The following is a 13,932-nucleotide window of genomic DNA, read 5'->3' on the forward strand; positions in this document are numbered from 1 at the left end:
CACCAGCTTCTGTCACCTGCAACACTGTACTCAAAGAACGTGTTCCCTTCAGCATTGAAAGACAGCAAGTGCTATATATAAGTAGCCATCCAGTTTGCTTTTTGTTTGATATTCAACACCCTGGTATCCACTTGTTGGAGACCTTATGGTGGCCTAACTCCTTCTGGATAATGACTTGCATGCTAAGGAAGCTGATGCCAAGACCCTTTGCTACCATATGAATGGTTATGCGCTGGTCTGCCCTAATTGCATCACCAGCCGCCCACTTGTTGTCTGTAATGGATGAGGCTGGTCATCCAGATCACCTAGCATCTTGTGTTAAATTGCGACCCACAGAGAACTTGGTGCACCATCCAACAATGATGGTGTTTACCAAGACATGTTTCCCCACATGCATTCATTTTCTGGTGGGATGTCTACCGATGTTTGTCCTATGTCAGCGAAGAAAAAAATAACAGCAGTCGCAACTGTTTGGACACATTTGCTAATAGCATCACCATAGCTCACATTTCTGCATTTGTGGCTATGTACCTGCATCGGAGTGGTTCTGAGATGCATATACGCTGCAGCAACACCCTCAAATGGAAACTTATTGATCATCCCCTATATATTTGCACAAGGTGGATTGATTATGCAACATGTAAGGGCATCCTTTCCTGAACAGCAAGCAAAGGGGAGACCAAATTCTAAGAGGGTCTCTTACGTAAGCCTGGAATGATGAGGATGGGGTGGAGAAAGGGTTGTCTGGATAATAGCCGAGCTGTCAATGAGACTGCTCTCCTAGCGACAGGTCATCCCTTAGGACACGCAGGAGTTACTGGGGAGCTATTCTAGCTACTAATGCCACAACAGGAAGTATAAAAACATAATCGGAGATTAGATCTGTGATACAGAAAATTAAGAATACCACACTGCAAAGCTTATGTGGGGCTTCACATTTGCCTACTGCATATGCAAAAAATAACAGTGAGTGCCTTATGGGGTGACAGGGGGGTGGGGAGCATAGTGATACTGGAATATGATATTTGCTTGTATCAACATCTGCATTATCTGTTAAATTTCTGTGTTTTCCAAGTAATGTTAAGAAAAGAACAACACACCTGCATAGCTACATCTATAAATGCACTCTGCAAACTACTGTGAACTGCATGGCAGCGAGTACTTAGCGTGGTACCACACAGATTTCTTCTTGCTCCAGTCATATACAGTGTGCAGGAAAATGATTTCTTAAATACCTTTATGTGCACTATAGCTGACTAATCTTTTTCAGGGTCCTACAATGGTGATACGTAGGCAGATGAAGACTATCTCTAGATTCTTCAAAATACTTGTTCATGAAACTTTGTAAGTATGATTTTCCAGGATAATGGGCATCTACCTTCAAGCTTCTTCTACTTACTTTCAAGTTTCTCAACATTTCTGTGAGATTTCCATGAGTCAAACAAATGTGTTACAAGTTGTGCCACCCTTGTTTATATATACTCAATGTCTGCTGGTAGTTTTATGTGACCAGGTCTCATCTGCTCCAATATTTTAGTACTGATTTTAGAAGTTCATCTTTTCTTTAACCTTACAATGTCTTCACAGAACTTGCTAAATGGCTATTCCTTCATATTTTTGTTGAAGTTGCTGAGTTTTGCTTTCATAGAGATACTCTTGAGTGAAGAAGGAATACCAATGCAATCTATCTGTTTTGAACTGAGATTTCATAGCAGCCATCTATAATGTGTGCATAACCTCAGAACAAGCTCTCCTGAATCACTACTTGAATTGCTCATTAACTGTAGCCAAGCTGCTTCTGACATCTATTTGCTGGCCTTGCCTACTCTCAACCAAAGTATAAGTTACTTCGTCAACACATAATCAAATTAGCACTTGCTTTGTCAACTCACAACCAAAGTATCACCTCACCACCTAACACACATCTCATCCTAGATTACTATGAGTAAGTATGTCATCACAACCTTCATTCCAAATATGTGCCACTCTCATCATTATGTTAGTAGTTAATACTTACAGCCAGTATTGCAAACTGCACTTCACTCACTGTAACTACATATACAATGTATATCTGTATCTATAAATATTTACTGATAAAAATATCCAGGAAAGCACTGGAAATCATTATTACTCTATGAGTGTGGCATATTTAGTCACATCTTCAGTTAACTGTTTTGCTTTCGGTTAAAAACAATATTTAGCTTCTAATGATACCTGATCAATTAACTGTTGTCTCCTGTTGTGTATCCTTAACTGGCTGATATCTATTACCTGTGTTAGTTCAGATAAGCATTGTGATGTGAATGGAGTCTTATGTACTACAGTGACACACACTACATCACAATTTATAACTGGCTTCATATAAGACATTTACAGACAATATTTGACTATTTTCTACTATGCAAAAAGTCTTTTATTATGTAGAATCAGTTGCCAAGGACACAAGTTTAATTTCTGCTAAACATATTTCCTTTGGTTGTCATACTATATTAAATATGCAGTTTGTTTCATAGACCCATAGTAAGCAGACGCTCAAGCAAGTGAAATGCACGAGAAAAACAAAAATACATAATGTATATTTCCAAGGGAACTGATATGCAAATGTCTTTCTGTGAATACTAAGTGATACACTATTCAAGGATGTGGAAAAGTATATTTAAAAATGTAAACAAGCGTATACATACTACAGCGCACACTTTAAATACACGGCTACTGTAGACAAGCACAGTCAAAAGCAAAAACAGTCAGCAAGACTTGGATACAAATACTTCATTACTGCACTGAATGCATGATACAATCAAGTCTTGCACACAATTCATGTTAGGTAGTGTAGTTAATCATAAGCATATGAACTGGATTTGGTAAGAAATTGATCAACAGAGTTGAAGAAGCCATCCACTATTAAATCATTTAGGCTCTTTATTAGCAGGAGCTCAAAAATTTAAGACTGCTTGCAGACTACAGAAAATGCACGTTCCTGAATGGAGAATGTCTATCTGGGTCAAAATGACAATGTCATTTACTATGACTGTTCTTAATCTTTGCAGTGCTTCTGTGTACCGAGTTCGTGGCAAATTTAATTAAGGAATAAATATACTGAGAAGAAGCTGTTGGTATACCCAGTTCTTTGAACAAGCTTCTGTAATATGTTCTTGAATTTACACAACATACAATGTGTATTACACATTTGACGACCTGGGCGACTGACTTGGCTTGATGAGTTATCCCAAGATATAGAATAAAAGTAAGCAAAAATACACCAGTTTCTTTTTCTCTGTCTGCGTCATCTATGATTGACAGCATTTGCATTACAAAAAGGGGTTCCAGCAGTTCTGTTGTATGCTCCTGCCATGTGAATTGACTACCGAATAGAATCTTTATTGTCACATAACATGTCATATACAATCAGGTGATTGGGACATAGGTGACTTGTCAGTTTAAAGCTACTTTTTAATTGTAAGTATACAGAATAATTACAGGTATTTTGTAATTTTAAATACCACAAAAGACTTAAAAATAATCATATTGTAAATAAAGTAAAATTAAGAACAAGTACCCCCCCCCCCCTGAACCATGGACCTTGCAGTTGGTGGGGAGGCTTGCGTGCCTCAACGATACAGATAGCCGTACCGTAGGTGCAACCACAACGGAGGGGTATCTGTTGAGAGGCCAGACAAACGTGTGGTTCCTGAAGAGGGGCAGCAGCCTTTTCAGTAGTTGCAGGGGCAACAGTCTGGGTGATTGACTGATCTGGCCTTGTAACACTAACCAAAACGGCCTTGCTGTGAACGGCTGAAAGCAAGGGGAAACTACAGCCGTAATTTTTCCCGAGGGTATGCAGCTTTACTGTATGGTTAAATGATGATGGCGTCCTCTTGGGTAAAATATTCCGGAGGTAAAATAGTCCCCCATTCGGATCTCCGGGCGGGGACTACTCAGGAGGACGTCGTTATCAGGAGAAAGAAAACTGGCGTTCTACGGATCGGAGCTTGGAATGTCAGATTCCTTAATCGGGCAGGTAGATTAGAAAATTTAAAAAGTGAAATGGATAGGTTAAAGTTAGATATAGTGGGAATTAGTGAAGTTCGGTGGCAGGAGGAAAAAGACTTCTGGTCAGGTGAATACAGGGTTATAAATACAAAATCAAATAGAGGTAATGCAGGAGTAGTTTTAATAATGAATAAAAAAATAGGAGTGCGGGTAAGCTACTACAAACAGCATAGTGAACGTATTATAGTGGCCAAGATAGACATGAAGCCCACGCCTACTACAGTAGTACAAGTTTATATGCCAACTAGGTCTGCAGATGATGAAGAAATTGAAGAAATGTATGATGAGATAAAAGAAATTATTCAGGTAGTGAAGGGAGACAAAAATTTAATAGTCATGGGTGACTGGAATTCGAGAGTAGGAAAAGGGAGAGATGGAAACATAGTAGGTGAATATGGATTGGGGGTAAGAAATGAAAGAGGAAGCTGTCTGGTAGAATTTTGCACAGAGCATAACTTAATCGTAGCTAACACTTGGTTCAAGAATCATAAAAGAAGGTTGTATACATGGAAGAATCCTGGAGATACTGAAAGGTATCAGATAGATTATATAATGGTACGACAGACATTTTGGGAACCAGGTTTTAAATTGTACGACATTTCCAGGGGCAGATGTGGACTCTGACCACAATCTATTGGTTATGAACTGTAGATTAAAAATGAAGAAACTGCAAAAAGGTGGGAATTTAAGGAGATGGGACCTGGATAAACTGACTAAACTAGAGGTTGTACAGAGTTTCAGGGAGAGCATAAGGGAGCAATTGACAGGAATGGGGGAAAGAAATACAGTAGAAGAAGAATGGGTAGCTCTGAGGGATGAAGTAGTGAAGGCAGCAGAGGATCAAGTAGGTAAAAAGACAAGGGCTAGTAGAAACCCTTGGGTAACAGAAGAAATATTGAATTTAATTGATGAAAGGAGGAAATATAAAAATGCAGTAAATGAAGCAGGCCAAAAGGAATACAAACGTCTCAAAAATGAGATCGCCAGGAAGTGCAAAATGGCTAAGCAGGCATGGCTAGAGGACAAATGTAAGGATGTAGAGGCTTATCTCACTAGGGGTAAGATACATACTGCCTACAGGAAAATTAAAGACACCTTTGGAGAAAAGAGAGCCACTTGTATGAATATCAAGAGCTCAGATGGAAACCCAGTTCTAAGCAAAGAGGGGAAAGCAGAAAGGTGGAAGGAGTATATAGAGGGTCTATACAAGGGCGATATACTTGAGGACAATATTATGGAAAAGGAAGGGGATGTAGATGAAGATGAAATGGGAGATACGATACTGCGTGACGAGTTTGACAGAGCACTGAAAGTCTTGAGTCGAAACAAGGCCCCGGGAGTAGACAACATTCCATTAGAACTACTGGCGGCCTTGGGAGAGCCAGTCCTGACAAAATTCTACCATCTGGTGAGCAAGATGTACGAGACAGGCGAAATACCCTCAGACTTCAAGAAGAATATAATAATTCCAATCCCAAAGAAAGCAGGTGTTGACAGATGTGAAAATTACTGAACTATCAGTTTAATAAGTCACAGCTGCAAAATATTAACGCGAATTATTTACAGACGAATGGAAAAACTGGTAGAAGCTAACCTCGGGGAAGATCAGTCTGGATTCTGTAGAAATGTTGGAACACGTGAGGCAATACTGACCCTACGACTTATCTTGCAAGAAAGATTAAGGAAAGGCAAACCTACGTTTCTAGCATTTGTAGACTTAGAGAAAGCTTTTGACAACGTTGACTGGAATACTCTCTTTCAAATTCTACAGGTGGCATGGGTGAAATACAGGGAGCGAAAGGCTATTTACAATTTGTACAGAAACCAGATGGCAGTTAGAAGAGTCGAGGGGCATGAAAGGGAAGCAGTGGTTGGGAAGGGAGTGAGACAGGGTTGTAGCCTCTCCCCGATGTTAACTATGAGGTTCGCCGATGACATTGTAATTCTGTCAGAGATACCGCAAAGGACTTGGAAGAGCAGTTGAACGGAATGGACAGTGTCTTGAAAGGAGGATATAAGATGAACATCAACAAATGCAAAGCAAGGATAATGGAATGTAGTCGAATTAAGTTGGGTGATGCTGAGGGAATTAGATTAGGAAATGAGACACTTAAAGTAGTAAAGGAGTTTTGCTATTTGGGGAGCAAAATAACTGATGATGGTCGAAGTAGAGAGGATATAAAATGTAGACTGCCAATGGCAAGGAAATCGTTTCTGAAGAAGAGAAATTTGTTAACATCGAGTATAGATTTAAGTGTCAGGAAGTCGTTTCTGAAAGTATTTGTATGGAGTGTAGCCATGTATGGAAGTGAAAAATGGACAATAAATAGTTTAGACAAGAAGAGAATAGAAGCTTTCGAAATGTGGTGCTACAGAAGAATGTTGAAGATTAGGTGGGTAGAACACGTAACTAATGAGGAGGTATTGAATAGGATTGGGGAGAAGAGAAGTTTGTGGCACAACTTGACTAGAAGAAGGGATAGGTTGGTAGGACATGTCCTGAGGCATCAAGGGATCACAAATTTAGCATTGGAGGGCAGTGTGGAGGGTAAGAATTGTAGAGGGAGACCAAGAGATGAATACAATAAGCAGATTCAGAAGGATGTAGGTTGCAGTAGGTACTGGGAGATGAAGGAGCTTGCACAGGATAGAGTAGCATGGAGAGCTGCATCAAACCAGTCTCAGGACTGAAGACCACCACCACCACAGTCAGTCATAAATTCTTCTGCACTGCAATAATATTTACTCGCTAATGTAATTTACATACGTCTGCCTGTGTCTGTATATATGCGGATGGATATGTGTGTGTGCGTGCGTGCGTGTGTGCGTGCGCGCGCACGCTCACGAGTGTATACCTGTCCTTTTTTCCCCATAAGGTAAGTCTTTCCGCTCCCGGGACTGGAATGACTCCTTACCCTCTCCCTTAAAACCCACATCCTTTCGTCTTTCCCTCTCCTTCCCTCTTTCCTGATGAAGCAACCTTGGGTTGTGAAAGCTTGAAATTTGTGTGTGTGTTTTTTGTTGTGTCTATCAACATACCAACACTTTCTCATTTGGTAAGTTACAGCATCTTTGTTTTTATATATATTTTCCCCACATGGAATATTTTCCTCTATTATAAACTTAATTGTCTCATAGATATAGAGGCCAGGAACAGCCATAAGATCAAGGGCCTTGAACAGAGGTCTGCACAACTGTCTTTTCTGCACCTGCCATGTCTCTAATGGTTTTTTTCTGTAGATTAAAGACTCTCTGTAAGTTTGTTTTTTCTGATCCTCAAAAAAATCATACCATATCTAATCACAGATACAAAATATGCACGATATACAACATTTTTGACTCGTGTTTCTATTATACTGCTTATAACATTCATTGCAAATATTAGACTATTTAGACGGTGACACATGGCATCTACGTGGTCTGTCCATGACAAATTCTTGTTCAGCATTACACCTAGAAATTTGGTACAGTTTGTGATGGCAAGGTGATTGTCCTCATATGGTATTTCTAGTATATCCTGTACAGCTTGTTTCGTGGTAAAGTGAATGATTTGAGTCTTTGTTAGATTTAATTTCAGATCATTATTTCTCACCCAGGCTTCAATTACAGCCAAAGACTGCTGAAGATGATTAACTAAATTTTCACTTTTCTTGTAACAGACTATTGCTGTAGAGAAATCCGAATAGAGAATAGTGTCTGAATTTATGTTAGTCAGCAAGTCATTTATATAATACAAGAACAATATTGGCCCAAGGATAGATCCTTGTGGCACACCTTGTTCTATCTTTTTCCAACTTGAGAAGAATCTCTTACCAGTTTCTTCTATTACTGTTCTTTGTTTCCTGTTTAATAGGTAAAATGATATCCGTCTCAGTGAATTTTCACTAGAACCATATGCTTGTAGCCTGTGAAGTAGTAGTTTGTGATCTACTGTGTCAAAGGCTTTACTTAGCTCATAAAATATGCCCGATACATTCATATTTTTATCCAGACTAGTAATAATTTTTGTAATAAGTTCATTAATGGCTTGCACAGTGCAGTGTCCTCTTTGGAAACCATGCTCACTGTTCTGGATAATATTATGCAGATTACTATAGTTAACTATCTGGTTACATGCAGCTCTTTCAAATATTTTGGAAAATATTGATAACAATGAGACAAGTTGATAATTACTCACTTCATCGTGTCTGCCTTTTTTTGTAAATGGGTCGTATTTCAGCATACTTCCGTCTATCAGGAAAACATCCTCCCTCGAATGATTTATTCATTATAAGGGACAGAGGATGTGCAATACTGTGGGTGACTGCCTTTATTATTTTTGTAGGAATTTTATCCCAGCCTACAGAATTTAAATTCTTCAAGGACTTTATGATATCAGCTACTTCAGAATAGGATATATGGGTGAATTAAAATTTAGTGGGGTTACATAAACTGGAAACAGTGTACACATTTGGCAGTGAAAGTACATCATCAGTTTTACATGAATTTATGAAGTGGATGTAAAATGCTTCACAGATTTGTGTAGTGTCCCAAACAGTCTCACCTTCAACCACCAGTTCAAGTTTCCATTGTCTGCTTTCTTTCGATACCTATTTCATTCTTTACAATAGTCCATATTGCTTTACACTTATTTTTAGCTTTTGAAATGTAATTATTGTTTGCCAATTTTTTGGATTGTCTGACAACTTTATCAAAGACTTTCTTATATTGCCTTAACATAATTTAAGAATTCAGGGTCTCTATTGACTTTCGCCTCCATGTGAAGTTCTGTTTTCCTCATGCTTGAAATCCAAATACCCCTCGTTATCCACGAATCCTTCTTAGGTGTGTCAGTTTTTGTAGTTACAAAAGGAAAACATTCATTGAACACCATCAAGAAGAGCTCCAGAAATGTTTACTAAGGACTTAGCAATAAATGGTAATGAGGTGAGGCTGATTTTATAGACAAACATTTCTATATTTTCTTGTCTAAAATTTCTGATTTTCTTATTTGTGTGCTTTGGGCTAACACAAGGTAATGACACTAATAGAGCACTGTGGTCTGAGATCCCTAAGCTTACTATACATTTTTCTGTTACTCTGTAGTTTAAGTTACTAGCAATGTTATCAGGATGCCGACGAAGCAGTTATTCTTGTCATTTCTACAAAATTTAGAATAAAACCATGTGTGGACATCAGCTCCTTCATCTTAAGGGCAAATTTGTCATTTTTTCTCACATCTGTACTAAAATCAGTACAAACAACAATTTTTTACATAACTTTTCAGTTTTGAGTGGGTGGAGTAAATTTTCAAGTTTGACCAGAAAAGTGCACGAGATTGAGTAACCAGGGGTACAATATATGCTGAATATCAGCATGTTATAGTCCTTAAGTTCTATGCAGCAACTCTCAAATATGGATTCTTCATTTAAAATATTGAAATTTTGCTTAATTTGGTATTTTACTGATGAATGAACCAGAATACATGAACCATACCAATTGTCTCTACAGAAACTAGCTGCTACTTCATAATCTGTAAGTTTGTTCAATAAATTTATATTTTCGTCTCTAAGCCAATGTTCACTTAAGCAAATAACCTTTACAGACCATTTTGTTCTGTTTAGAAATATTTCTAAGTCATGAAGCTTACTGACCAGATTATTTGATAAACCTCCAATATTCAAATGCACAACAAGATTATTATTTGCTATTCTAGATGTGATGTCATCAAAATTAACTGCTCTAAACTGGTCAGACACAACTTTTTGTAATTAGGGCCTACTTATCTTAATGCTTTTTCCTCCCAGTTTCTACTAAAAAATCCTTAAGATGGCATGGTGGTGAAGTTTTTCTCTTGTTACAAGTGGCACCTATTGATTCTTCTTCTGTTGATTTTGTTGGTTCTTCTGTTGTTGCTTCTTCATGTGATGATGATAGCCCTGATTCTGGCAATGTTGATGCTGCCACCACTTGTGATAGTGGTTCTATTGTTGTCTCTGATGATGGTGGTTCTGTTGGTGATTAATATGATGAAGCTGCATCTGCAGTTCCTACCACAACTGATGAGGATTGTCTTGCTTCAGACGATGCTGGTTTTTCTGCTGCTGGTGAGGGCTGTGCTGTATCAGCTGATGACGGTGGTTTTGTTTGTGATATTGATAGTTGTTTTTTTTGTTGCTGTGGTTTTTGATGGTTTCACTGTGGTAATTGGTGGTTGTTGTACTATTATTTGTGGCTGGAATGTTAATCTTGGTTCTACTGTTGCCATCAATGTCTACATAATTTTAGAGCTGAGAAGTCTCTTTCCCTTTCTGTTTAAGTGCAAACAATGTCTTGTAAAACTGTATCTCTGTAGGTAGTTAATAGGTAGAAATTGAGTGTTTTCATACATTTTGCATATGTTCTCGAACTGTTTGGTGGATTTCATGATTTCTTTATTTACACATGAATCGTTTATGAGGTCGTGTCTATACAGAATACCAATGATGATCATTGGATTATTGTTTGACTGGCATCCAGTATTTCCTTTAAGTTTTCAACAGCACTCGATAATTCATTTTGGTAAACATTTCACATTCTAATTCCAATAATTTAACATTTTCAATCTCTTCTATCTGCAAGCCTTCATATATTACACATCTACTGTGTGGAAACCTTTTGCAGGTTCTAAACTACATAAAGTGAGTCTTTTTTCCAATGTTTAATGACAGTCAATAGGCTACACACCATTTATTAACAGCTCTTTCTTAAAAATTGCATTTGATTTGCTATTTACTGCAATGTCTCTATCATGAGAAAAAAAAAGAACTTCTCTATATGATATATTAAAAGATCATTAATATATGAAAGAAGAAGTAAGGGTCGTATGATGGAAGGTACTTTGTGAGTCATTACATGCAGTTTAATAAAAGGCTCCTTCCTTCTTGACACCCTTTATTTCCTGTTACATTATACTTCTGTAACTCCATTACATTATTGTATTTCTGAAGATTGCTCTTGAACTAATGCTACCTGCCTCACTACTAATTTTGAATAACACCAGCATTTAAGATTTTTGGTGGCTACTCCTCTCCGTTATTCTAATGCTGATATTTGATCTCATCTTCCTTACTGTGTCTCTCTATTGACTCTTTGTTTCTGTAGCTTTCTTGTACAACTTTACACACAGTTTCCGTCTTGGCTTTTCCTCTAGGGAACAGAATTTACTACACTTATTTATTTATCTCTTGTTCCGGTGATCCATGTTGTGACACTATCACAGGATATGGAACGTGTCAATTGTACAAACTTTTGGCCAGAATTTACGGTAATACGTAAAACAAAACAAAAACAGTAACTTAGTCCCACTACAAAAAAATATGTGCTTTCGTCTAAGATATTGACGTCAAAACACAATACCGCTAATTTCATTTGTACCTCAAGGGCACAGTTCAAATGGCTCTAAGCACTATGGGACTTAACATCTGAGATAGGGGCACAGTTCAAACAGATTGTAGCTACTGAACAACTCACAAACCGAGTGGGTTTCACTTTTATTTAAAAACAATCTGTATGTATGAAGCACTCACTTTATTATCACATAATCTTTGTGGAACACTTTTTATTTATTACTTTTTTAAATCATATTCTGGGAAGCAAAACAAGTAAAATCCCTGCTGAAAAGAATTGAGAGTGGCATACCATGCATCTCTGAGCTATAATCAGCAACAAATGCATAGGTTAATATTTATTAAAACTACTCTTGTTTCAGAACTATTACAAATAGATGTATACAAGGAAAATAGTTTTTAATCGATGTGTCACTCTAACTGGCACAGTGGGATGTCTCATCTGCCAAGCACCTCACAGTGGTTTGCACAGTATAGATGTCGATATGAACCAAAAACTTGAAATTATTTAGAAAACCAACTTTATCAGTATATACTGTCTTATATAAGACAAATTATCATGTGTGGCTAATTCAAATTGATGAGCATATTCTAGATGTAGTGAACCTTATTTATGTCTTTCAAGTGTTAGTTTTCAGTTAAATAAGAGTGAAATAACTCATAACAATAATTTATTTGAAAACTACGTTATGAATAAGAATGCTATCAGTTTGAAAAAGTAATCTAACATAATCAAAGAGAAACATAAAATTATTTTCTAACAACCAAGTAGTAGTAATTTCACATCAACATAGAAAGACACTGAACCTCTTATTGAAAAAAGAGTAATAAGTGTTGTCTAAGTTTCTCACACAATTTTATCTGCTGTAGCTGATTTGTCTCATGTTTTATAGTTTTCTGTTGGTGTCAGAAATTAATCACTAATTAATATTTGGGTATAAAAATTGCACACAAGCAGGGTGCATTGTTCGTTAACCAACACCGCAGACTCATTTTGTAACATAAATGCTAGCCAATTTCTCGCAGCACTCTGCAGATTAATTATTCTGAGTGAAAATTGTAACTGTAACAATTGCATTACATTGCTGTAAACTTACAATGAAACGGTTATTGCAATAGAAAGAGAGCTAAATATTTTTTTTAAGTTTATTTTCGGGATCGAAAACGAAAAGCTGAAATTCTTTGAGACAAAAAGCATAATTTTGGAACATCATTTAAATAAAGAGTGTTTACTGAGCAAATACTGTTCCTGAGAAACGTGACACACGTTTGACATTTTTATTCCCAACTATCACAAATGCATATATATCTGGAGCACGATAAAAATTGTAAGGGGAGATTCTTAAAATTTACTTCACAAATAATGGAGCACAGTAAATGGATACAGGAGAACGATTTCTCTAGATTTACCGAAGCAATAAAAAAATATCTGATAAGCCTGCGCGGAACGTACTTAACAATTACGTTCAAGTTTCGCGGTTTCGTTCTGAATGTCAATCTGCGTAAGTTCTTAGCAAAGAACAGAGCGAGTTAATAATCACTCTCGCATCACAGAAGGCTTTGTCGCACATACCTTTGGCAAGATTGGTGTAAAACACAATACGCACACACAACACAAATGTCAACACTCCGTGGCAATATTGCCCTACGCTTCTTCCTGATGAATCAAAACACATGTTCTCAGAACTTGTCGCACACGCCCACTTCAGTGTAGCCAATACCCAAGCAACAAGTTCTTGCGTGTTTATCCTATGCATGTACAATACTCGTTCCATAGACCTTCCCGTGACACAAGTGCACTGCGATCATTAACATAAATGTTTGAGCGACAGAACCAACATATGGCAGGACCAGGCAACAATACATAAGCGCACAATACGCACAGATTAAAGTGCAATTCTTAGCTTCTCATGTAAATACAAGCTCCTCCGATCACGTGTTTTTGTAAGAACTACAAGAAGTCTTATTAATTGTAAAATTAAATGTATTAATCGTTACCGTTCTTATAACTAACGTTACATGAATCATTGGTCGCTATAGTTTCATTTGCGTACTCTCCTGTCACATTTGCGCCATCTTTTAGTACGACTGTGCCTATTTTATTCATTTATTTTGAGCCATCTATATCTAATTAGGAAGTTATTCACTTCGATGAACAGCGTTGTTGAAAAGCGAGTACAATAATGTACTCTGGTCGATCCACAGAAAACACTTATCGATCCCCCAACATTTATCCTATCTCCATGATCTAACATTCTAACCACTGATAAGAATTACTCACCCTTTGACAATTTACATTGTATGAATTTAGTCTCTTGGATGTGGAAAACGTCAAAAGCCTACATTTAATTTAAGTGCAATACAGCGAAATGAATTTATATTCGGCATATTGTATTAGAGTGTTAATGTTGCTTGTAAGACATCCTAAAATTTTATATTTCAGAATATATACGTAGTTGTTGTTATGTGGAAGAGAATGAATTGTTCAACCTGCAAACAGAACACACTTTACATC

At 37.3% G+C, this 13,932-nt stretch overlaps 1 protein-coding gene across 4 annotated transcripts in view; it reads right to left on the reverse strand.

Moving 5' to 3' along the window:
* Positions 1-13,246, reverse strand: part of LOC126253005 (copine-8-like) — a 263,721-nt gene extending 250,475 nt beyond the window's left edge. For 3 of the 4 annotated variants that reach the window (XM_049954053.1, XM_049954054.1, XM_049954055.1), the window contains exon 1: positions 12,991-13,244. The gene's annotated coding sequence lies outside the window, so the exon portion shown is untranslated. Of the gene's footprint in view, positions 1-12,990 lie in introns of all 4 variants that reach the window. The other variant, XM_049954056.1, reaches the window with a different exon arrangement.
* Between the last annotated feature and the right edge of the window lie 686 nt (positions 13,247-13,932).

Source organism: Schistocerca nitens, chromosome 4 (genome assembly GCF_023898315.1).
Source record: "Schistocerca nitens isolate TAMUIC-IGC-003100 chromosome 4, iqSchNite1.1, whole genome shotgun sequence".
NCBI lineage: Eukaryota > Metazoa > Arthropoda > Insecta > Orthoptera > Acrididae > Schistocerca > Schistocerca nitens.